This window comes from Euleptes europaea, chromosome 5 (assembly GCF_029931775.1).
Source record: "Euleptes europaea isolate rEulEur1 chromosome 5, rEulEur1.hap1, whole genome shotgun sequence".
Classification (NCBI taxonomy): Eukaryota; Metazoa; Chordata; class Lepidosauria; order Squamata; family Sphaerodactylidae; genus Euleptes; species Euleptes europaea.
The window spans coordinates 35,598,354-35,625,047 of NC_079316.1; positions in this window are offsets into that span (position 1 = coordinate 35,598,354).

A 26,694-nucleotide genomic window follows, 5' to 3' on the forward strand; every position below is an offset into this window, starting at 1 on the left:
GTTCGGGTACAGTTTATCAAATCATGTTAATGCTTATGCTTTGTTTCAGCGCCATTTTCAGATTTCTGTAATCTAAACCTTGTTGTTGTTGTTTTTTAATGGGATGTTCCATCCCATTGATAGTATTCAACCTACACCGTGGAATCTGCCTTGAGCTGGGGATTGTCCTCTCCCAACACCTTGGGGTTTTTGTCTTTTCTTTTTTAGTCATTCCAATCATACTATCAGTTTACTCATGGACTGGTCCACATGATTCAGTTTCCAACATGACATCTTGACACTGAGTCTACCTTGTACAGATCTAGGTTTACTAACTGCATGGTGATCAAGCAGTTAAGCACAAGTTGGATGAATTCAAAATACTGTATCCTGTGAGGACGTCTATAACATCCGGAAATGACTAATTTCAGCTGTTGATGAGAAGTCATGCAAACTGGCTTTTAATTCTTATGTTCCAGCCATATCCTGGTTGCCAAGACATTCCACAGCTTCTCTTACATGATCCCTTGTAAAAGTTATTGTTTTTCTGATTTATCCATTGTCATCACTGGTAGCATTAGGGAAGGAGTTGTTGAAACTGTTGTGCTACCTATTTTGTGTGTAAGATAAATCTACTTCAGCAGTCTTGATATTTCAACTAATGTATTTGTTTTAATTGCATATTCAAGAGATTCTATGGCACTTCAAACAAAAATTATGTTTACATACTCTGGAGAATAATAATAATCTAGGCGAAACATCAAAGTTATTTCCTTTTTAAACAGCTGCATTGAATAACTGCTGTCTGTTTACAGTCTTTAAAGAAGTGAAACCCATTCAAATGTATAAACCAGGGAAATCTGGTAACTATAGCACAGGGAGTCTCAATTAATACACTAAGAATACCACTTGTTGAATAAATTATGAACAGGATGCACTAAAACTTTCATTGTAATTTGTTTGGTATAAAGTAAAAGATAATCAATGTGAAACTTGACCTGGCATTGCTTTCAACAGCTAAATGAATGGTAAAAGGCTAATTTATTTATTTGCTTTTGGCACTCCTGATATTTTCTCATTAATTTGAAGCTGAAATGATCACAGATAGTTTTTACTTAACAGTTCTTGGGCATCAGCAGATTACTCAAGCAGAAAACATAATGACTGAGTTCTGGGCCTCACTGGAGAGAAGGGTAATTAATCCTCATTTCAAACCATTGTTATAATGTTGACTGGAGATGAAATATTGATAAAATGTTTCCCTTTCTCTCTGTGGTTTTCCCCCATGACCGGAATGTATCCAGATATTTATTTTTGTTTATACAAAACAAACACAATATCCAGATTCTAACCATGTGGGCTGCTAGACTGAGCTGTGGATGTAGTCCTATAGTGGTGTTTTAAATTACAGCAATAAAGTCTTAAGTATTGTTATGCACTCCATTTTTCAGGCTGACACATGCCCTGCCTGTCTCTTCTCTTTTTCTGTGCAGAGTTGAGACCAAAGACTTCCTTAATTAGGAATTCTTCAATCTAACCCAAATTTAGGGGCTTCAGCAAACTGGGATATTTGCCCACCGATTAGGATTCTAAACACAGAGTCCTTTGTGGGCAAGAAGAAACCTCAATTTGTTAAATTTTTAAATTAAATTAAATCCTGAATTTTTAGGCATCACAAAAGCTCAAATACTTCCTAAACAAGGGAGTTTGTAATCTTGGCAAGAGGTGTTTAAACCTAGAAGCAATCAGTGCAGAACTACAGAGCTCGAGGCAGTGTATAAAATGGTTGAAAGGTGCCGCACTGTGAGTGATGAAATGAATTGATACGCCTAACTATCTGATAGCGTACAAAAGGAAATACGTTGTCATGTGGCTGATTCTACATGAACAGCGATAACCTCTGCTACATGTGATTGGAATATTCATACATTATCCTTGCATGAATGCAATGTGATTGGAATATGGATGGGGCAGGACCTGAGATGGGATTTTTGATGTTTGAGGACATAGTAAATTCAGTGCTGTATACGATGGCTTGGATGCAACCCGTTCTTGAGTTTTTGAAAAAGGAAGGAGGGTGTTCCCTTTGACTATCAAAAAGCCTGGGGATGATGATGCTGGGGATGATGGGACCTGCATGGAGGAAAAGCAGGGCTGTAGTAACAAGAATAATTGGGTTAAAAATGATGGTTTAAATAATAGCTTAAAAAATCACCACAGAATATTAAAATCATGTTGATAGAATTGCCTTACTCCTTCAGCAGTGGCACTTCTGGCTATCCCAGCCTTGATAGGGCACAGACTAAGCCCTCTCCCAAAGAAGAAGAAGAAGAGTTGGTTTTTATACCCCACTTTTCTCTACCAAAAGTAGTCTCAAAGTGGTTTACAATTACCTTCCCTCCGCCCCTCCACAACAGGCACTGTGTGAGGTAGGTGGGTCTGTGAGAGAGCTGCGAGAACTGTGACTAGCCCAAGGTCACCCAGCTGGATACATGTGGAGGAGTAGGGAATCTAATCTGGTTCTCCAGATTAGCACCTGCCCATGGGACCCAATACCGGAGTAGAGCAGATATAATCTAAGTCAATGTTGCTCTGATACACAGTTCTTCTCATAGAGACCTGAGAACTCTTCTTTCTTTGTTGTGGCTTTTTGGCTTCCATAAAGTTGTCTATATTATGTTATTTGAGATGTATCAGAAGCAGGATACCCTTCAGGTGCCATTGCTCTGCTAGGATATCCGTGAAAGTCAGCCTGTGCACCAGTGGTAGCTGCATGGACTGCTTGTAACGCTTTGTCGACATCTTTCACAAGGTGGCTTCCTAATCTCAGTTCCTCCTTTATAATTTTTGCTATACATCTTCTTCCACATTTGTCATGTGGAATGATTTGTTCCTGTTTTAAACAAGTCTGCATTTCATAGAAGTTTCATGTAGAGCCAATGTTTGAACGTTTCAGCTGCCAAGAAACTATACTTTATCTGGCCCTCAAAAGATTCCTCTTTCTGCAGCTGTCTTAGTTGAAACCATTGCCATTGTCAAGAGCAAAACTTTTAAAAAGTATCTGTATTCTTTGTGATAAAAACTGGAATTATGAATACTGTTCTATCTCTACAGTTTCATAGCCCTTCATCAGCAGCATAGCCAGCAGGGTAATTTGAATTCTTTCAGAGTACTTGAATGCATCTTGGCAAGAGAAGAAAATAAGTTTGGTCAGTGCGATGAAGTTAATTAGGTAGGACAGGTGATTAACTCCAATCCAGTAGACAAAGTTATTTTTTTTTAATATCCTGGATGTTCGAAACTTTAATCCCAGCGGAAATCAAAACTCACTAAGCTGCCACAGAATTAAGGTTAAATGAGATCTAATTAGTGAATTTCTAACAAGCTCTAAGTATTAGTGTTAACTTGTAATAATGCTTGGAAGGGCCCATTAGTCAGCATTTTCTTTCTTTCAGGTTCAAGTGCATCCTTCTATGAGTATCCTTTTAGATGGTATAGGTGAAAAGAGGCAAAGCAGGCCTAGTCTGCTCCATTTGTTATATAGGGCAGTGGTTATAACTCTCTGTGATCCTTAGGAGCACCATGCAAACAACCGCAAGATCTCAAAACTGGCTGAAACAAGATTCTCTGCTTTCCTCATACAATGTCAGATTTAGGAGGGCCTTTCTCAGGAGGATATTTTGAAGTTTCGGAATCATCACTAGGAAGGGCCCTACTCTGGGTCATCTCCGAGCCAACTGCTCAACTAGATAGAATGGGTCCCCAGTGTAGCATTAGTGTTCCTCAGGTACCCTCTCCACTGCCCTGGTAAAACCTGAATTAACCTTTACTGTCCTTATTAACAGGGAAGAGAACAGAAATTGGACACAACAAGAAAAGAGGTTATTTACAGTAGGGAGGGTGGAGGAAGTAAACTGGGGACGTGCAGGACCAACTTTTTCCCTATCAAGAATATGTGTATATGTGTGTAATGTTAAACGATTGAAATATAGAGAGTGGAAAGTTAGGCAAGAACTGCCAAGCTCTCCTAAAGTTTCTTAACCTTTAAGATGACCACTAGAACTGAAAAAGCTCTAGTGGTCATCTGAAAGGTAAAGAAACCTTAGGAGAAATTTGCTGTTCTTAGGTGAACTCAGGCCTTAGCCTGCCCAGTAGCTTTTGAATCACCCAGAAAGACTACATATGAGATCTTTGTACCAGTGTGGGCCACAACAAACCACCACACTAAACAGTACACTTTCACCTCAAGTGACTGGAGGCAGGGCAAGGTCTTTACCTTGCTTAAGGAACCTCTAAACCTTATCCAACTCAAATCTCTATCAAATAGCTCTTTCCCCCTCTGTTCTTCCTCCTCCCTCTTCCCTCCAAGTGTTCTGATGGCCCTGATTGATTTTTTTACTTTCTGTCCTGACTACCAAGGTACAAAAGGAATTGGTAGATATTGGGAAGGGGGACACACTTGGCTCTGTCAAATTCAAATTTATGAATACAGTTAATGACCAGCAAGAAAGATACAAAACATATAAGTCTGTCACAGAGCTCTAGGCATATATTGTAAAAAAAGTTTGAGTTTTGCATCAGGAAAGGAATTGGAAACTAGCTGGCAGCTAGAGCAGACAATAAGGATTAGATACCCTTTAGGAACTCTTCTGGTAAAATCCAAATTCAAACTGCTCTCCTTGGGGGTGGGATGGTCCAAATCTCAGACTGAAATCCAAAATGGTATTGAGCCTCTGTCTTGGCAAGTTGATGTGACACTAAAGGTAAAGGTCCCCTGTGCAAGCACCGGGTCATTCCTGACCCATGGGGTGACTTCACATCCCGACGTTTCCAAGGCAGACTTTGTTTGCGGGGTGGTTTGCCAGTGCCTTCCCAATCATCTTCCCTTTACCCCCAGCAAGCTGGGTACTTATTTCACTGACCTCGGAAGGATGGAAGGCTGAGTCAACCTTGAGCCGGCTACCTGAAACCGACTTCCGTTGGGATCGAACTCAGGTTGTGAGCAGAGCTTGGACTGCAGTACTGCAGCTTACCACTCTGCGCCACAGGAGTAGTGACACTACTCCATTCCATTCCAAATTGCCTCCTTCAAAGAACTGCCTGTTGCTGGTTTAGAAAGAGACTCAGAAAATACACTTTATGTGCTAGAACTGCAAATTTATGATACTAATAAATGTGTACACTTAATGGATGACATCTTGGCCACCATTCAGATGGCAGTATTTTGATCTTATCTTCAAGGAAAGCTAAGATTGCACACAAAGGGAGCAGCTTTTCCCCTGCATTATTAGTAAAAATACTGGCAGAATTCCAATGAATCCAGGTCAATGGCTTTTTGGATAGTCTGTTATTAGTTTTTTCTCTTATGTCTAGTGTTCATAACTTTCTGGTTATATAATAAGATAAGACAGATGTTGAATGTCCACTTCTGGCATCCAACCTATCATTGTGAAAGAGTTGGACTTGTACTTTACAGTTTTAGCTTCCTTTGTCCTTGACAAGCTCCAAATCTGTTTGTCTGAGACTAGTTGTACTGAAAAACAGTTTTATTTATTACTGTATTGAAAGTTCAAAACAGTCTCTGGCTGTGTATTCAAAACGTCATAGATGAGAGTGAAGTGATTTTGTTTCTTCTGTATCCTTTTCATGTGTATAATTTCTATTTCATCTACAGCATTTTTTAAGCGGCTACAGGGATCCTGAGGTTAAAACAAATAAAAATTATACTTGCACACAGAAGGTTCTCTTCTAAATGCTGAAAATTAAATTATTGCTTCCTTTAGGTAATGACCAAGAAATTGGCCTCCTGGGTCCAACATAATATGGAACACAAAGGCCATGTTGCATTCTATTGTGGAAATAGAAGTAAAATAATTTGCAGTGCAAATGATTTAAAAGCATCCCCTTTGCTACTTAATTGCCACTTTAAAACCTTTCTGAAAATCTTAGAGTATCTACTTACATAATGCTAGTTCCTGATATTGTCTTCACTTTCAAGCATTCCGTCACACTTAAGAGTGACCAAGAAATGGAACATAGGAGGGAGCTAAGCAGGTGAATGGGTGACGCAATATAATGAGCAGAAACAATTCTTAATATCTGAAGTCAATGGGGCTAAAAAGAGCTTGAGGCTGGGGTGATCGCACGTGCGGCTGTGCGCAACATGATTATATCACTTCCGGGTTCACCCCCGGAAGTGCCACATCACCACTGTTGCTTTAGCACTCAAACCCACTCATATGGAGGAGTGGGGAATCAAACCAGGTTCTCCAGATTAAAGTCCACTGCTCTTAACCACTACACCACACTGGCTGTCACAGTTGCCTTCCTTCCTCAAGGCACCTTGAGGCTGAGAGAATCTGGGAGTGACTTAATTGTGTCATGTGTGGCTGTGTGTGCGATTTCTGCTCCAGAGCAGCCTGGTGGATTGGTGGACAATTGCCACTGAAACCACCCATCTGGCAACCCTAGTGATCTACCTACAAATGCTATATGTAAAACAAATATATTATTGGACATAATTTAACTTGTATGTGAATGTATGATGATCCCCCCCTTTTTTATTGCATACCTGGGGGACAAAACCTAGTCTTGTATTTGAGTAAATACAGTAAACTGGAATCCTAAGTGAGAAATGCAGGGCTGTGCTCTGTAGTGGCAATTGAGCCAGGGTTGTCCCCTCCTCTATTTATACCTCTTCTTATTTCTTCTTTAGACACCACCACTGACTCCACTTCAGTCCATTCTCCACTTGTGATTTTGGTGTGCTGACTTAACAGTATGTTGCATTCAGTGTGCATGTTGTTTCTTTTAACTTAAACATGAAGGATTCATGAAGGTGGCTGGAAAGTAGCTGCAATCCTATTGGCATGTGGCCTTAGTAGACCTTTAGTAGAACCACGTGTGTTAAAAAGCCAGGCCAGTCTAGCTTGAAGCTGCTGTTAGGAAAGTTCTTATTAAAAGCAGCCTATATGACTTACTGTATTATTTGTGATTGACCCATCTGCACGTACTTTAGTTAACACTTTCAAAACCTTCAACCCTCACAGTATTAAGAATACAGTTAATAATAAATATAGTAGGAATAAACTACAAATAGGCATTAGGCTACATATTAATTCCTGAGTCTCCCTTAAGTGGTAGAGAAAGTTGGCATATAAAAACCAAGTCTTCTTCTTCTTCTAGTAGAATCCCAGGGCATCAGTAATGGTTCTTAAACATTTCCTGCCAGAGGTAAGTGTACGTTTATGCAAATGTTTACACCCATCAGGCATGAGCCGGAGACGGGTTCAGATATTTATGACTGGGGGAGATACGAGCTGCACAAAGTCACAGGAGCCCTGTGAACCATTTATATGCTGACACATCAAACCTACCTCAGAAATGCTTTAGAGGACTTCAAGAATTTTATTGGCTCTGTGCCTTTTGTGGTCTTTTCCTGCCTGTAAATCCAAATCTTTTATTTAGTGCCTTGCACAGGGCTGAGGACTTCAAGGGCATGGAAAATTAGCCCCAATAAAAATAACTGAAATCTCCCAAAGACATTTATTTAATAACGTTATTTTGTGATATCTTCAAACTGTTAATCTCTACAGAAGAGCTGAGGACTGTGTTTTCCTGATATTGTGCATCTCACGGTGACATTATCAAGTTTAATAGTTAAGCTATAGAACTGGCATATCATCAGGATGGAATTCATTGTAGGCAGAGGCTTGTTCACCATTACTTTGTGGAGGAAAGAAGAGGCCCATCTATATAATCATTTGCTAACAGATCAGAAGCCCCTTTTTGCTATTTGCCACAGGAAACATCAACTGACTCCTTAAAAATCCTTCTACTATTCTATTTAACCAGTGAGGAATTCACTTTATCAAATTCTCCTCCATGAAATTACATATATTACAAACTCATAGGATTTTATCTGAAGCTCTATTTGTGAGAGTAGAAAGCACTTCAGCTTGTACAAGGGGACTATCATTTCAATGAATTCCACATGCACATGCACATGAAGCTGCCTTATACTGAATCAGACCCTTGGGTCCATCAAAGTCAGGATTGTCAGACAGGCAGTGGCTCTTCAGAGTCTCAGGCAGAGGTCTTTCACATCACCTACTTGCCTAGTTCCTTTAACTGGAGATGCCAGGGATCGAACCAGGGACCTTCTACATGCAAAGCAGATGCTCTACCACTGAGCCACAGCCCTGTCCCAATTCCACTCTCCAAGCATTCTCCTGTCCCATTCCGTGTTGTTTTAGAGAGTTCCCTTGTCAAAAATGGCTTCTCAGTGGGCAGGGGGCTGCAACTGGAGAGGGTGGTGGGCAAGCACGGTTTCATGAATGCAACTCCTACTATGTTTTTCTTGTCTGGTCCTTTCTATACAATAGAACTCTGAAGGCAAGTAAGAAGAAATGACGGTATTTTATATTTTCCAAAATACTACCAAAATATAATGGTTATGAACAACATTATAGCTGCACATCATAATTTTACAATATAAATGTTCTCTGATTGTATCGACTCATGTAATACCAATTGTGTAATCTTCTCCCATGATTGGATGAGGCCATTTTTAGTCAGTTACAGGTGTTTCAGTTTAGATAGGTTTCTCACTATTCATCCTAAAGGTTAAACAGGTGGCAGGGAAGTGAGCAATTTGAGGACAGAACTGACTGGAAATATGCAATTTGGGTAAACGAAGTTGCAAAGAAAACAAGTCCTTCTCTGGAGATTAACCGTGGATTCCTGAGGGGAATGCTTGAGCCTGGTTTAGATGGCAAAGCAGCGGTGCTGCCTCCTAAGGAGGTTTCGGCCCTGCTGAAATCTCCGCCCAATGCCAAAAATCCATATAACCTCCATAGGGTTGCACGGGAGATACACCATCTAAGAGGCACCACATAGGGTTGCACGGGAGATACACACACCGAGAAGGTGGCGTATCTCAACAAAAAAACGGGGCGTTCCTGAGCCAGCGCAGCTCAGGAATGCACAGTAACAGTTCAAAGATATCTCAAAAGAACATTATTAAATATATAAATCTCTTTGGGAGAGTTCAGTTATTTTTATTGGGGCTAATTTTCCATGCCCTTGAAGTCCTCAAGCCTATGCAACAACAACAACAAAATCAAGCTAAATATTCATACGCAGTAGGACAAAAACAGAGGGCAGAGGAATGTATTCATGATGTAGCAATGCTTTCTTGGATATTTTGTAAACCTTTCCAGATTGTTGTCTTTATGCTGCCATTAGGAAACATGACCACTTTAAGAACAGTCTGAGTCAGCCATGCTAAACGTATTGAATAAGAAGCAGTGTCTATAAGAATTGGCCCAAAAGCATTCAATCACTGCACTGAATTATCATAAGCAATGTACCAGCAATAAAGCCCCTAGACAATTGACTAGACAGCCCCTAAACTCTTTTATCAGTTAGCTGCAGCTTTGAGGATCTATGTTTTTCCTTCCTCTGTGTTTTTCCTTCTGTTTTTCCTTCATCTGTCTCCCAAATCCCATTATAAGGATTTTCCTATCACCATTTGACACAAGGAGTACATTGTTTATAGGTCTAGTAAACCCAATGCAAACTTTTCAGTTTTATACATATGAATGCCTCCATGTAAAAACATGTAAAAATCCCATGGTCTGCTTTGGATCTCTGGTTCCCTCCCTTAGAATATCATCCCACTGGTTCTGTGAAAGCATATAATGGCCCTATGTACAAACAAGATCACAGCAGAGGTATGTAATAATGCATGGTTTGGTAGACAACAGCCAATGAACCAATCATTTTGCCTAGATTATGAGACAACTTGTAGTTGTGGGATTGAAAGCAAGCAATACTTCAGGTGGTCCTACATGCTCCAAGCAAATGCTCTTCAAACAAGTAAAATTCACAGAATGTAGCTCTGTAGAACTCTGATCTCACACTTAGAAACATGGAAAAGAAATGCCATCCTCACATTCTAGGGTGTTTGAAGCCACTGCAAGACCAAGTTGGATGCAATTCAAAGCAAACCTGAATGAGATATCTATGAGTTCAGCCCGAGCCATTCAAGTCAATGCCCAGTTGCAATTGCTCCCATATTGCACAGAGAAGCTTCTGATTAGGCATCCACGAGGGTGGGAATAAGTAGGCAATCAGCTGTCTTGAGAAATTCAATGGCAATGCCCAGCTATAACCAACAAGCCAGAACAAGCAGCTAGACTTTATAGTATGCATTGTAGTATATTTTCCTCCTGTAGTTATTCATTTGCTATTCATTCAAATGTAAACAGAGACTCTGATCTAGGAAACTGGGTCAAGCGGAAAGACTTATGCCTGACTACTACAGTGATTGTGAATCTCCATTTGTTCTACTTAAGGTGAGATCAACACTGTCAGGTGGGTATAGTGCATGGATTAAACTGTTTTTAACCCCTACATTTAAAAAGCAAGAAAGGGGGGAGGAGGATTGCAACCCCATACTTGTTTCTGGGTCAGAATATAGTAGAAATCCCAGTGTTGTCTTTTACTTATTAAAAACGTAATTTTTAAAAACATACCTGTGTTGTGCATTGCATTACCCACTTTTGTGCTCTGTGCAGATGTTCTATAGTGTTTCATCATAGCTATTGAATCTGGCTTTTCTCTCCAAGATAATATCACAAAGTATCCTCATTGGGGTCTGGAGCTCACTTTAGCAAAAGTGGTTCTTTGTCGAAGGTGTCAAGGTATGTTGCTTTTAAAAAGTAATCTACTTTAATGAATAGCAGTCTTTCATTCTACCACTGGCAAGCAAACACTTAATCTGGAGTACATTATTTTCCAGTTGATTTGGCAGTTATTCTTAGAACATTTGTGGCTTATTTTAAAAGAGTCTATTTGTGAAGCACAGGGGAGGTATGCTTTGTGCTGTTGCTTTTTGTAAAATGATTTCTCCCCTTTAATACCTCATTTTAAAGTAGCAGTTGTGGATTTAAAATGAATCAGATTGGCAGAAACAATTAGGGATATAATTTTATGACGAAAATGAAATATTTTCTTTGTGTTCTCTGCTTCTGTTTAACCTAGACTCACATATCGGTCTCAATGGAGTGCAGCTAAGCCTGGTGCTTTCAAAATGGCACGAAGCAAGAGAGGCTGGACTAGGACTGTGGGTCTAGTTCCCAGATAACCAGATATCCTGAATTGCCACTAGAGAGAATAGGGTAGTTGCATTGAGGGGAGGCTTTAATGAGTGAAGTACTTGCTCTGCATTGGGAGAGTCCTACTTTAAAATATTGATGTTGGTTGTCAGTTCATTTCTGACTTTAATTCAAGGTGCTGATTGTGACAACCTAATAAGACCCCAAAGGTTTGTAGCCATCACCAGGTTATTGGTCAGATCCCCTAGAAATAAATACATAAGCTTTACATTTAAAAAAAAAATGCTTGTCACTCTCCCTATTAAAATAAAAAGGCCAGAGTTTCCTACTCCTCTACCCCAGCCAGCACTTCACAGGCTTATTAATGGATGGTGTCTTGTTTGGCCTGGCAGCATCCTGTTAATATTGATAGAGGATTGCCTCAGATTGTGTTGGAATCTTCCCTCTACCCTGCTCAGGTATTTTTAAGGTTGCCAACATCCAGGTGTGGCCTGAAGTTCTCCCAGAATTAGAACTGATCTCCAGAATACAGAGAGCAGTCCCCCAGGAGAAAATGGCAGCTTCGGAGGGCAGATTCTGTGGCGTGCCATAGATTCTAGGTAATATCCCTCCCAACGTTCCCTCCTCCACACACACCACCCTCAAATCTCCAGGAATTTCCCTGGCTATATTTGGCAGCCCAAGGCCTTCTTTCCAACTCTTCAGACAGACAAAGATCTTCTACACTCTTGCAAGGATATCTATGCTCTTTCTCTTGGCTTCCTTTTAATGGCACATCCTCCTTGCCTTAAGTCTCTCACTCATCCATTACAACTTTTAATGGATTGCCAGGGGTTGCCAGGCCCAATTCAAGTAACTCCTGGAGGTTTGGGAGGTGGTGCTTAGTAAAGATGCAGTGTCATTTTGTGATGTGATGTCCTATGATGTCACTTCAGTGTCAAAGGTCAAGTGATAACACATCACAGTCTCACTTCCCTAAACCCACCCATTCCTGTGAAGTCAGTTCTGGATGACCCCTCCAAAACCTGTCCCTTTCTGTAACATCACTTCCAGGGTACTTCTCAAAGCCTGGGCCTTCCTGTGATGTCAGTTTTGCATCACTGCCCCAAATCCACCCATTCCTGTGAGGCCACTTCCTTCTTCTAAATTTAAATTCCTCAACTTACATCACTTACTTCACCCCAGACTTACATAATTTCCCTCTCTCCATTTTATCCTCATAACAACCATACTGTGAAGTAGGTTAGGTTGAGAGTGTATGAGCATCCCAAATGTGATTGGCCCAAGGTCACCGGGCAGTCTTCCATTGTTATGGGCTCTGACCATACCCTGGCAATCCTGGGTCACCCCCCCCCCATACCCACACATGGTGTACAGGGCCACAGCTGGTGCGCAAGGATGGCACAGTGCCGTGTAGCCAGAGACGACATAGGTCACCTGGCATCCATCTTGGTTGTGCAAGGCTGAGGTGAAATGACAGGGCTGGAACAGTTAAAGGAAAGGAATATTGCAGTGTCTCCTGGAGACAAAAGAAGACCAACATAAGCCGTTTGAATTTCTATACCCTTTCTAAAGCAGGCTGTCCACACCCAGCCAAATCCCTTCAGTCCATTCAGAATTCCATCCTGTCTCCAGCCAAGCCCCTATATGATTCATCTTGCGGACCCCACTTTAACCTCCAAGTCTATCACTCAATGCTCAGACACTTAATGTCTAGTATCCAGCCATCATTTTATGACAATCTTATTTTTTGAACCCAATTAATCCTATTGTGGGATATCAAGCATTTTGTCACTAGCAACGTGCAGACATTGCCAGTTCATCGGCATGGCTTCTGTGCGTCCCACATGGGTACTCGCACGCGCAGGCCAACCGCGGAGAACTTCAGCTGGAAAGCTCTAGAACATTTGGTCCGCTCTTCCCCCTCCCCAGTTGGAGGCTCTTCCTGCCCAAGCGGTCATGTGACGGGGAGGGGCGAGCGGCCTTCCCTCCAGTTCTTTCTTCGCCGCCGCGTGAGTTAGAACGTTTTTCTGGTGAGCTCTTCATTTCTAGCATCATCATATGCTAGATATGATGGCCCTTTTCAAAAAATGTTCTTCGTGCGGATTCAAGATGTCCCAACTAGATGAACACGACTAATGTATTTACTGCCTGGGGGAGGGTCATATTACTGCATCCTGCAGACATTGCAGTTCGCTCACCCACCGCTCCCACCAGGACAGGGCCTTGAAGCTCAAGGCGCACCTATATGAGCAATCCCTTGCTCCAGTCCTCAAAATTTCTTCAAAGAAATCTTCATCATCTTTGTCCAAGAAGAAGAAGGTGGATGCTGCTTCTACTTCCAAAGAGGCGGCATCTTCCTTTACCGCTATAGGAGCCTTCAATGGTTCTCCCCGTCAGCAGAAGGAGCCGAGTCTCCAGCGTCGATCACCGTCGGTGTCGAGGAAGGACTCGACGTCAAGCAGAAAGTCGGCGTCGAAGAAGGAGTCGACGTCAGGTCACCCTTCTGAATCCAAGGAAGTCTCGGTACCGAGGAGCAGTTCCGTAAACAGAGAAGTAGGGACGAAGGATAGACCGAGGTCGCAAACATCTCTTTCACCGCTGGCCTCTCTCAAGGGTAATCCTCTTCGATCCCCCTCATATCAGCATCACGGCTCCAGTGAACGCCGCCCATGCTCCACCAGGTCTGGCGAGTCACTTCTCCCTTCGCCAGCGTCTTCTCATGGACAGTGTAGTCGTGCACCGTCCTGGGGAAGGGAACCCAGAGAGCGAAGGTCATCCACCTCCCCTAAGCGTAGGAGGTTTCCTCATGAGAAGCAGCCGTACCGCTCCCCTTCGGACCACGATGTGATTGTGATTCCCGATTTCCATTCGGACTCCGATTTGCTGTCCCGTCGTTCCGTAGAATCCCACCGTAGCGAATGCTATAGATCACGTCGGTACTGGGACCAGAGAGGAAACTGTTCCTGCTGCCGCTCTCCACCTCCCAGACAAAGGGATGGTCGATGCCGAGAATAACCTCAGCGCCGTGACTCACCAAGAGACACCGATCGACACCGAGAACCTCCGTCACGGTGGAGCTCTGATCGGCACCGTTCTTCACACTCCCCGGATCGACGTCGGGAGGATCGGTACCATAAGGAGAATCCATCCAACTCACGTCAACATGCTTCAACACTGAGGGGGCATTCCAGGTCGCCAAGAGAGCGGGGAACAAGAGCACCGACACCGAAAGCCTCGACATCAAGAGAGGCTGCCCGCGCATTGAGGCAGGTCTTTCGTTCCGACCCCTCGGACTCAGAAGAGGACTCTGTTGTCCCACAAGGGTTCTGAGACTTCGTCCTGGCCCTCACTGGATGATGTTGTGGGCAACCCATTCCCTGTCTCTCTGTCAGAGGACATTAGGGGGTACAATGAGCAACTGGCCAGAATGGCCAAGGCCCTAGGTCTCAAGGTAGACCCTGCACAGTCTAGGGAAGTGGACCCAATAATGGACGTCCTCTACTCACCAGAGGCTGAACCAGTTGCCATCCCAATGGTAAAGGGCATCAGAGGGGTTGCCCTCACTAACTGGGCTAAACCAGCCTCCTATTCCCTGATTCCCCGGAAAGTGGATAATTTGTATAAGGTTCAGGATGGAGAATTCCCCTGCCTTTACCAACACCTCAAAGTAGTTCTCTGGTAGCTGACACCCTCCCAGCCAGGGAAAGGCGGGCTCCCACTCATCTCCCTCAGATAAGGAGGGCAGGAAATTGGACCTCTTAGGTCGCAGATTGTATTCTGCAGGCTCCCTAGGTTTGCAGGTAGCTAATCATAGCGCCTTGATGGGACGCTATCAGATGTTACTCTGGGAGCATATCACTGATTTATTCCCCGAAGTGAATGAGGAGAAGTTAAAAGTAGCTAAGGCCATGCAGTCGGAGGGCTACAGACTGGGCTGTCATCAATTATATGCAGCCAGGCATGCTGCAGATGTTGCCAGTAAAACCATGGCATCCAGTGTAGCATTAAGATGTTTCTCCTGGCTTCGCTCTTCTAATTTGCCACAGGAAGCCAAGAACAGGCTAGAGGACATGCAGTTTGACGAACGGGCCCTCTTTAATCAAGCTTCCGATGAATACCTTCACAAATACAAGAAGGATCAAGCGGTTGCTAAGTCCTTAGGTATCACGGCACCTGGGTCGTCAGCCTCAAAATTTCGGGCTAAATACAAACCCAGGCAGAATCCTCCTTTCTATAATAGGGGGTCAGAGAGAGTGTTGCAACAACTTTATGCCTTCTAAGTAAGTTGGGCCTCATTGTCAATGAGACCAAGTCCAGACTCGAACCCACGCAAAGCATTGAGTTCATAGGGGCAGTGCTTGATTCCCAACAGGCCAGGCTGTTCCCCCCCCCCTTCAGAGGGTCCGGGCAATCCAATCTATGGTGGAAGCCTTCCAAAGGAATCGGTTCCAGAGGGCAATTCGTATACAAAAGTTATTGGGTCTGATGGCTTCCACCACAGTGGTGGTACCGTTAGACAGACTCCAGATGAGACCTCTCCAGTCGTGGTTTCTGCAACATTTTCACCCAAATGTGGATAACCAGAGAAAATTGATGTCTATCCCTAGGGTGGTGATCAGATCCCTACAGTGGTGGGGCCAGGACCATAATCTCCTGGTGGGTGTGCGCTTTGGAGTACCGGCGCATGACATCCAGCTGTTTACAGATGCATCCCTGACAGGGTGGGGGGTGCACTGTGGACACCTGCAGGCCAGGGGGCGGTGGTCATCAGAGGATTCTGAACTACATATTAACCTACTCGAACTCAGGGCTATAAAACACGCTCTGTTTTCCTTCGCAGGTATACTACAGGCAAACGGATCCTGGTCGCGACAGACAATGTGGTCGCAAAGTACTACATAAACAAACAAGGTGGTACGGGATAGCGACGACTTTGCGAGGAAGTTGTACTCATTTGGGAGTGGGCCGTTCAACATCACGTCATTCTAACGGCCATTCATATTGCAGGGCAGTGCAATGTTGTAGCCGATGCCCTCAGCAGAGACTCAGATTGGCAGCACGAGTGGTCTTTAAGCGACCACATTTTGTCATGACTATGGGCTCATTTTATTTATTTGCCACAGGAGACAATGCAAAGTGCCCCGTATTTTGCTCCAGAGCGGCAAGGGTCCCGCGATCAATAGGCGATGCCTTTCAGATCCCGTGGATGGGACAGTTAATGTACGCCTTCCCCCACTCCCCTTGGTTCACAAGGTGGTCGGCAAAATAGCAGCGGAACAGGCCCAGGTGATCCTGGTAGCCCCGTTTTGGCCGAAGAGGCCGTGGTTCCCACCGCTGTGGAAATTGGCCCGGGGTCAGTTCTGGGAACTCCCAGTGTCTCCGGATATGATTTCCATAGGGAAGGTGTGGCATCACGACCCCACTGCGCTCCACCTGACGGCCTGGGCAATTCAGTGATGGACGGAATCCCCAGGGAGGTGGCAGAGGTGATTGTGGCAGCCAGGAAGCCTTCCACTAGACGTTCCTACAATAGTAAGTGGAAGGGGTTCGAGGTCTGGGCAACGGAGAGAGGGTTCAGCCCTTGTTCATGTCCCCTAGCCCGGGTGCTGGAATATCTTTTGTCCCTTAAGGAGAGGGGATTGGCGAATTCGTCAGTTAAAGTGCACCTAGCGGCTATTTCATCATTGCATAACGGGGTGGAGGGTCATTCCTTATTCTCTCATCCCCTGTGTAAGAGGTTTTTAAGAGGTCTTAATAACATCTTTCCTCCGGTTAGGGCTCCCCTACCTCAATGGAGTCTTACTAGGGTGCTGTCCCAGCTGATGACCAAACCCTTTGAGCCACTGGCTTCTTGTGCGCTTTATTACCTCAGCTACAAAGTAGCATTTCTGGTGGCCATTACATCGGCCAGGAGGGTTAGCAATCTGTCTGCCTTGTGTCATGACCCCCCCATTCCTCAGGGTGCATGGTGATAGGGTGGTTTTGCGCACCAGTGTGGATTTCCTTCCTAAAGTGGTTTCTGCATTCCACACATCTCAGGATATAGTTTTGCCCACTTTCTTTTCGGATCCCCAGACGGAGGAGCAAAGACGCCTACACACGCTGGATGTTAGGCGGGCACTTTTATTTTATTTACACAGGTCTAAGCAATATCGTAAGGATGATAACCTGTTTGTGTGTTTTTTTGGCCCAAGGAAAGGACATAAGGCCTTCCCTCAAACCATCGCTCGATGGGTAACCAAGGCCATCTCTATTGCCTATCAGTTAGCAGGCAGGGAGTGTCCCCTCAACCTTAGGGCTCACTCCACCAGGGTGGTGGCTTCTTTGGCCGCTTTCCTGGGATCAGCTAGTTTGTTGGATATTTGCTGGGCTGCAACCTGGTCCAGTCCAGCTACCTTTGTTCGCCACTACTCCATGGATGTGGGTAACCGCTGCGACTCTGCAGTGGGGGTGGCGGTCTTGAGCACAGTTCTGTAGGGATAAAAAAAGGAATGTTAGTTGCAACCTTACTCCCGCCTCCTGTGTTTCATTAGCGTGCTATTCTCCCATGTGGGACCGCACAGAAGCCACTCCGATGAAAATCAGTGTTGCTTACCTGTAACTGTTATTCATCTAGTGGTCTTCTGTGCAGGCACACATCCCTCCCTCCTTCCCCGCTGTGGGTTGCTCTCTCTTGTAGGTCAATTCTGCGGCGGCGAAGTGGAGAACTGGAGGGGCCACTCACCCCTCCCCATCACATGACCGCTTGGGTGGGAAGAGCCTCCGACAGGGGAGGGGGAAGAGTGGACCGAATGTTCTAGAGCTTTCCAGCTGAAGTTCTCTGCGGTTGGCCTGCGCGTGCGCAGTACCCATGTACACCTGCACAGAAGACCACTAGATGAACAACAATTACAGGTAAGCAACACTGTTTTTATAGCTTCCAGCTACATTGAGGGGCATAAATACAGCTTTAGTGACCACAGTAGCTGGCTGCCATTTACACAAAATGTGAGTCTTACACCTGGCGCGCAGTCCTTTCCCCCTTCCCCTCTTGCAGCTTCCATTCTGGACCTCGCTTCTGCAGGAAGGTAATTATAGCCTGCTTGGGAATCTCAAACCTTTACTTTCTTAGCTCTGTGTATGTTGGGAATTGTGTGTGTGTGTTTACCCTATTTGATGACCTTTTAATAAAATCCCTAAAATTCATAAAAAGCCTCTTCGTTATTGGGTTGCTTTCCATTCTGCTTTGCTCACCTGGACGGAACTGGTTAAAAGATCCCCATGCCAGCTTCTTGCATAGCGCTATCTAGTCTCCAGCTAATTTCCCCCAATAAATTTCCCCAATAAAGGAGACCCCTGTGCTTGGAGTAATACCATGGCAGAGTGGGAATTTGAATATGGATCTTGCAGATCCTTGTCCAACACTGTAATCACTACACTGTAACTTAATATTTTTCAAGTACCTGCCAATAAATCACAAAAGTGGCAGATCTCCCCCAACTCTGCCCCATACTCACATGCTGCTTTAGCAGCCCCTTAGGGAGCTTTGCTAGAAAAGTTGACATAATTCACAGCAGACCTGGCCTCTCTATTAAACATTTGGGGGAAGGGAGGAGTGAGCAATCAAATGTTTGCATATGTCACCAGTCCCTGCCACACAGAACCATAACAAGCAACTCTACCTTTGGCAATGTAATACAATAGCTAAGAATCAGACCTTCAATTCTTACCACCACCACCCCACAAATGAACTCACATGGTAGTCTCAGCTACCAAGTTCAGCTATTGCTGAACTTACACAAATACTCAACTCACTTTCCTGTCTAGCACACTTTTATTCCACCCTTTCTCCATGGAGCTAAGGGTGGCACAGTTCACCTCCATTTTATCTTTACAACGACCCTCTGAGGTAGGTTACAGTGAGAGACAGTGCAACTAGCCAAGGTCATCATGTGCAAGCCCTGCTGGGCAAAAGCCCCACCTGGACCTGTCCACTTTCTAAAAACAGTTGGCAGGTGCCAGGAAAGGGGGTCAGCAGGTGCCACGGTGCCCTTAGGGACCATGTGGGGGAACCCTGTCTTAGAGAAACATGCCTTTTATTCTGAACACTCCATGTATAAATAGCTTCTTTTGATTTCAGTGAATCTCTGCTTTCAGCTCAGATGCTGATATCATTCTGTCATAACAAATTTCCTGGCAGTCAAGCCCACCTTTATGACTCTGCAGCTTTAAGCATCTGCAAACAGCAGTACTTCAGCAGCATCAACAAACCAGCAAACAAGTGGGGTGATGGAGGGATGCAAGGCCTGATACTGTAGGGAAACCAAGGCTGATCATTAAAAAGCCATTTTGGGACAAGGGGCAAAGGCTACATCGTATGGACACTGTCTGATCATGTGACAGATGACAGCATTCGGCATATTCCTGAACAATACGACTACATAGGTGAAAATACCAGTTCTCAGCCTCATTTGTCATTGGTATCTTGGTTCTCACTGCATGAAGTTATCTACTATTCCCTTTACATTTCTGACATTTCTAGAAGGAAAGCAGAGGATATAACACAAAGCCTCAGATAAAATATATTGTTCCCCACAAACAGTTGAGACTCCTCACTTCCAGGAATTCATTTGGCATATTTTCTTTCACAAGCAAAGGAGAAATAAATGTTGGATGAAGAAAACAACATGCATCTTAGTGCCGCAGATAATTTGTTGCTGCTGTAGATAGGAATGTTCACTAGCTGAAAACATGTTTGAATAATTAATTTTTTTAAAAAATCCAGATACTAAATTGTTGGCATTTGTGAGAAAAGTTGCAACTCTGCTGGCTGGAATGTGCAAGTTATTTGGCACCATGTACTTCAAAGCAGGAAACAATGTTCGGTTCAGTGCATGTATGAGGTAATGTCAGCTCTCTACAGTCTGAGGATTCTGTTTTAATGGATATCATATGGCTCAGAAATGTGCTTTAAAGCGGGTGCCATGTGCTTGCTTGCTTAATAACTAATAACTTTTGGTCACCGTCCAGGCTATGTATACAAAAATATCCATATCAGCTGCCAGGATTTTTACTGTTCAAATATTTTCCAAACCCCTTGAATCAAAACTGGTAGCAAGTGGACATGCATTTTTAAAGTAGTGATACTTAGAGAAGTAGAAACAAAGGCCAGGGTCCAATGAACTGCTTAAATTTCTGTGAGGAGCTTGTATTGTTCTAGTGGAGTTGACCCCATGCTGTATCATAAATGGCTTTTGAAACTCCCCTCTGTTTTAAAAGCAGTGTAACATGCAACATGGTGGGATGCTGTTCAAGGATACAGGTCTAACATCCCCTTTGGCTTATGGAACTAGTTCACAGTTTTTTTGGTTACTGGCCAAAGACTGCATATTGTGGCCTACTTCATACTAACAGCAGCTATGATAACCTGTGTCTTAGACTTGGGAGGGGCCATGGCTCAGTGGTAGAGCCTCTGTTTGGCATGCAGAAGGTCCCAGGTTCAATCCCCAGCATCTCCAGTTAAAGGGACTAGGCAAGTAGGTGATGTGAAAGACCTCTGCCTGAGACCTTGGAGAACCACTGCCGTTCTGAGTAGACAATCCTGACTTTGATGGACCAAGGGTCTGATTCAGTATAAGGCAGCTTCATGTGACTCATAGGCAGACCTTTCTTTGCTTACAGGCTACCCCCTACCCTAAACCAGCTTCTTACTGACAACAATGGGTTGACTCACAGAGACATAGTCTCATGGAACAAATTGTGAAACAAACCAAAGTTGTCCCCCCATTAGAGTTGCCAACCTGCAGGTACTTAAACAAGCAATTATATCAACCGTACTAAAAGTTAGTTGACCAAAAATGCAAGTACGCGCTCATATACAAACAAATTTTATCAAATGTGAAAGACAGACATTGCGTGATAAATAAAAAAATGCTAATTCTAAACGTACTAACTACTGTGACCTACAACAAATAACGTGTATGAAAAATATATACAATATATACAACAGCACAAAAATCTCTTCTACAGGAAAGATCAACAACACATCACGTCATGAACAATGCATGAATTTTTTTTAAAGCTTTGTAAGCGCATAAAGTACAATTGGCGAAAAGTTCTGTGTCTTGTAGCAAAATGCTTCAGCCCAACGATCACCAGAACGAAAGAAGCGCCATGGGCACGGAGTTCAGAGAGGCGCTGCAAAGCGCTGAACACAGAAGATACCAGGCACGGGAATGCCTTCCGGATTAAGAGTGTTTTCACCAACCAATTTTTGGCTTCCTCAGCCATATACTACCTCAAGGTATTTCTCTATTCTTTTCTCAATGAGTTCCAAAAAAAGAGAGAGGACACACTTACCTTTAGAAGACAATTTTCTGGAACTCATCTTATAAATAAAATAATAAAATGACTGCATGGTAAAGATCCACTCGCAGCATCTGAGGAAGTGGGCTATTTCCCATGAAAGTTTATGCTGGAATAGCAACTTTGTTTTCAAGGCATCACAAGAACTCTGTTTATTTTGGATGCAACTAATTGATACCCCTACCCTTGGACTTTGCATTTTGAACTGAACCACTTCAGACTGCAGATGAGGGCTCACGTGATGCAAACGTTTTGTCATGAAAGAATATATTGTTTTCTCTGTACAAGTCTTTTTTGAATGGAGAAATGTCCCATCATGTGAGCCCCCACCTGCAAACTGAAGCAGTCCTGTCTAGGCACAGGTTTACCTGCAGTTTATGTCATCTACAGTTTGTGAGGCCTGACTTGAATAATCCAGGCTTGTCAGATCTCGGAATCTCAGCAGGAATGGCCCTGGTTGGTACTTGGATGGGAAACCACCAGGAAGTCTGGGTTGCTGCAGAGAGGCATGCAATAGCAAACTGCCTCTGTTTGTCTCTTGCCTTGAGAAACTCTACAGGATCCCCATAGGTTGGCATTTCCTACCACACAGTTTGTGAGGCCCTTGTCTCTATTGGCCTTTAAAGGAAGACAAAAGAGCCCATTACTGTGCTATGGAATTCAAGAAGGCAGTGCCCAAATGTAATCGAACATCACTAAGTTAGGTATCAGATTTGTGTTTGTTAAAATGATTATCATCTTGTCCCTTCCCCCCCAAAAAAGATCTAATTGCCTGAAGTGGAAAACAACAAGCAAGAAGGAACAAAATCAAAAGCAACAAACAAAAAAATACACCTGTGAAAGCACATATGTGGACTCGTAAACCGTTACACCACACTGGCTCAAGTGTGCACACATCTATGGTTTTATAATGTATCTTTCCTTGGGGGCTTGCCAAACTTCCCATATTTTATCAGTTCTAGTCTGATTTCTTTCTATAGCTATTTATTCAGTGAAATCATCCTTTGACACACATTGGTAACTGCCTAGCCAAGGAAGCAGATTCCACATGGGACGGTAGAATATCCTTGCCAGAGACATTGTCTCGCAAACTCACTGTTAGCATTCTTATGGAGGGTGGGTTCGAGACTGTTACATCTTACTAGAGTATTCTCCATTAAAAAAATATTCTCTTCTAGACAATTTGCCATGTATGGGTTGGAGCCTGGAGTTTGTTGGCTTAAAATTGTCCATTGGCTTCTTGACACCATCAAACATTTTTCATGCTGAAGAGTTTCCACAGAAATGTCATAAAGAGAGCAAGGCCTGACTGTTAATAGACCAAGGGGACATATGTAAAAGTATTTTGCATGTCTACATATTCTCCTTCCTTTTTTTGTTTAAATGGCAAATTCTTTTGAGTTATGTTGAACAGGCTGACACTTAGAATGTGACAAATGGCGATTTCCTCCCCGCCCCAAGCTCTAATTGTTCAGAGTACAGGTAGACAGTGCTCTCTAAAAATGCAATAATTTTGAGTTTGATGGTCCTGCTGTAGAAGCAAGAGTTAGGTATCATTCCCCCTCTCCCCAGCTTTCTGAAGTGGAATACAGAATTATCTGTGCAGTTTTGTGCCACCCTTTTGGAGTAAGCTTTTAAAGTGCTATTTGATTTTTCAGTCTGTATAGCTAGTATATCAGGCCTGATGCTACATCTCTGTCATATCATATAGTAAAACCCACTATTATAAAATCTGTATTTTTTCCCCTTGAAAGCTCACAAAGGATGCTTTTTATTTTATGCTGGAATATGCTTAATAAGTAAGGTTGCCAGCTTTGGGTTGGGTGTAGCCTGGAGATTTTTGGGGAGTAGCCTGAGGAGGGCAGGGTTTGGGGAGGGGAGGGACTTCAATGCCATAGAGTCCTATTGCCATTTTCTCCAGGGGAACTGATCTCTATCGGCTGGAAATCTGTAGTAATAGCTGGAGATCTCAAGCTAGTACTAGTAATAGGGCAACCCTATTAATAAGCCCTAGAATCATAGAGTTGGAAGGGGCCATATGGGCCATATAATGCAACCCTCTGCTCAATGCAGGATTCGCCTAAAGCTTCCCTGACAAACACCTACAAAAAAAACCTGACTTTGATATGTTGAATAGAAATGAAGAGGAACTTCCAAAACAGTACAGTGGTGAAAATTATGTGTGCTTTCTCTTTCTCTTTGTGCTATTTTTCAGCACTTGGGCCATATGATACCCTTCCATCATTGACTCTCCATCCCTTTCTGCACTCAGCGCTATCTCCTCGTTCTTCACATTTCAAACTCTCCCTTATTAGTTTTCAGGCTGATTCACAAGAACTTGCTTCAGAGCTGTTGCTTCGTGAACCGTATTTGGTATAGAGGGTCTCCATACTACTACTGAGAACCACATCCCGTCATGCCATATTCTTATTGTGCAAATGTTAGAAGCCACTCTCTGATACTGCCAGGGGTTGTACCATGTTATAGCATCACTATGATGTGGTAATTCATTTATTGCTGGGAATTATGGTCAACTCTTACTATATAGCAAGGGCGGGTTTGTTTCTATGACACTACTAATTTGCTGCATCCAAAGAGGAGTAATTTTATGGTTTGCTGTCAGAGACAGCTCCCATTTTTCCTTGTTTGTTGGTTTATTTGTTTTAAACATTTGCTAGTTGCCTTTCTTCTTGACGGAACTCAAGGCTGCTTACAGCATATATAAAACACATAAAACACAGCTGGAACTGCAACCCCCCCATTCCACCTGCACTTACCGGGCAGCAGCTCCACGGGAGGCCCAGATGCGGCGGCTGGGGGCAGGGCCGGCAGGAGGACAACGCTGCCGCCCGGTGAGGCGGGGTGCCTCCCTGCAACGCCCGCAGAGAAGCAGACACCCCGGGAGGAGAGGCACCCCCCCGGGGACCCAGCTGGACCGCGGAGACTCTGTGCCGCAGGAGGGGCGGGGTCGCCAGGAGCCGCCCAATGCCAGAGACGCCGACGCCGCCTGGAGCATGTGGGGGTGATACGGCGCCAGCCGGGGCCAACAGGTGGGGGGCAGGGCAGGGCTCGCTGCTAGAGGCCCCAGTGCCACCCAGCTGAAGGGTGGGCGAGCATGGGCGGGGCGGGGGCGTGCCCCGTGGCTGCCACAGACAGGGGAAGGAGGGAGAGGGTGGAGCGAGCCAGGGAGGACCTTTAAGGGCTTGGGAGGAGGGGCCACAGGGGCCACAGGGGCGGATGGGGAAATAAAGGCGGGAAAGAGCGGAGGCCAGGGAGGAGAGCAGCAGCACTGACAGCAGCAGCCCAAACCCTGTGTGGTGACAAGAGGGCAAGCTGGCTGCTACCGACGGGGAGGACAGTTCAGACTCCCCGTCGGATTGCTCTGAGGCCGAGGAAGCTCTCCTCGACCTGCCCCAAGTACGGCGTGAGGGGCTAGGGTTGCCAGCCACCAAGGCCACGCCATACACCCAGTACTTAGTCTGCTATATTTTATTTTTTATTTTCTTATCAACCCCTATCTGGACCCAGTGTTGACTATGCTTGCATAGAGCAGCCTGTGTTAGGGCTCATAATATACACGCTGCGTTGTGTATGCACTGGGTTATTGCATGTGTTGCGTTAGCACTTCTTTTTCAAAGTCTTTTTTTTATCCTGTTACAAATGGATCCCAATACTTCTAATCCTGGACCAAAACAAAAACGGAGGTCATACGAAGCTGGTTTCAAACTTAAGGTTGTGTCAAGAGCAGAAGAAAGCAATAATAGTATTGCAAGTAGGGAATTTTGTGTTGACGAAAAACAAGTGAGGGAGTGGCGGAAAATGAAAGCTGACTTGGAAAAGATTCCAAAGGCAAAAAAAGCTCGACGTGGTTTAACGACTTCATATGGGGCTCTAGAGACTGAATTGCATAAATGGTTTATGGAGTGTCGTCAAAATGGTTACTGCGTAACACACATGGGAATTCGCTTATGTGCCCTTCAAATGGCTAAAGACGACAAATTAAAAGCACCAGGCATTGAGAATTTTGTTGCGTCAGCAGGATGGTGTACCCGCTTCATGAATAGGTTTGCCCTATGTTTGCGGCAAAGAACAAAGATTTCACAGAAGTTGCCAAAAGACCTTGATGAAAAAGTGAGGTAATTCCATTCATTCATCATAAAACAAAGAAGGATCCATAACTATGACCTGGGAAATATTGGGAATATGGATGAAACACCTATGACCTTTGATCTTCCAAGCAACAGAACTGTGGCAAGTTTGGGAGACAAAACTATTTTACTCAGAACCACAGGAAATGAAAAAAAAAACCATTTCACAGTCGTTCTGTCATGTTTGGCTAATGGAACTAAGCTGCAGCCTGTCATTATTTTTAAAAGAAAGACCTTGCCTAAAAAGGTCACATTCCCATCACGAATTACAGTACGCGCACATATTAAAGGCTGGATGGATGAAGACGGAACTAAAAAATGGTTGGAAGAAATTTGGAACGGACGACCAGGAGCATCCTTAAAGAAAAAACCATCATTGCAAGTTTGGGATATGTTCAGAGGCCACACATCTGATGACATAAAAAAATTGGCAAAGTCTTCTCAAGTTACTTTGGCTGTTATTCCAGGTGGGCTCATATCTGTATTGCAGCCCCTAGATGTGTGTTTAAATAAACCTTTCAAAGACCATGTGCGAAAGATGTGGCATGAATGGATGTCATCTGGTCAAGCCCGACTGACAAAAGTTGGAAATCTGATGAAGCCCGACATAGAATTGATAACAAAGTGGGTTCGTGATGCATGGGAAGAGATTCCAGAGGACATGGTGCAACACACCTTCAAGAAATGTGGTGTCATGGTCTCTGACATAATTATGGTATTTTGTGAACATGTGCAGAATTAATTCCATATTAAGCTTGAACATATCATGCAAACTGAACTATAAAACTATAGAGGTTTGTGTAATGAAAGTCCTGTGAAAAGAAAATGTCCTTAGAACAGGCTGACAGAATTCTCTCAAGGTCAGTTCTTTCAAGAGCTAACTAACTTTCACTATCTGCTAAATGTTAAATGTCAGCTGCCAGCTGAATCTTGAAGGCAAAACAGCTTTGCCCTCCTCAAAGTCTACTGAATGTACTAAGAGTGTATTAATAGCTTAAACTTTGCTTTTTATAACTAAAGGCATTAAAGATTCCTGCAGTCCTATCAAAGATATGAATAATATGCTTTCTTGCCTTCTGTAACCTTGCTCAAGGCTATGT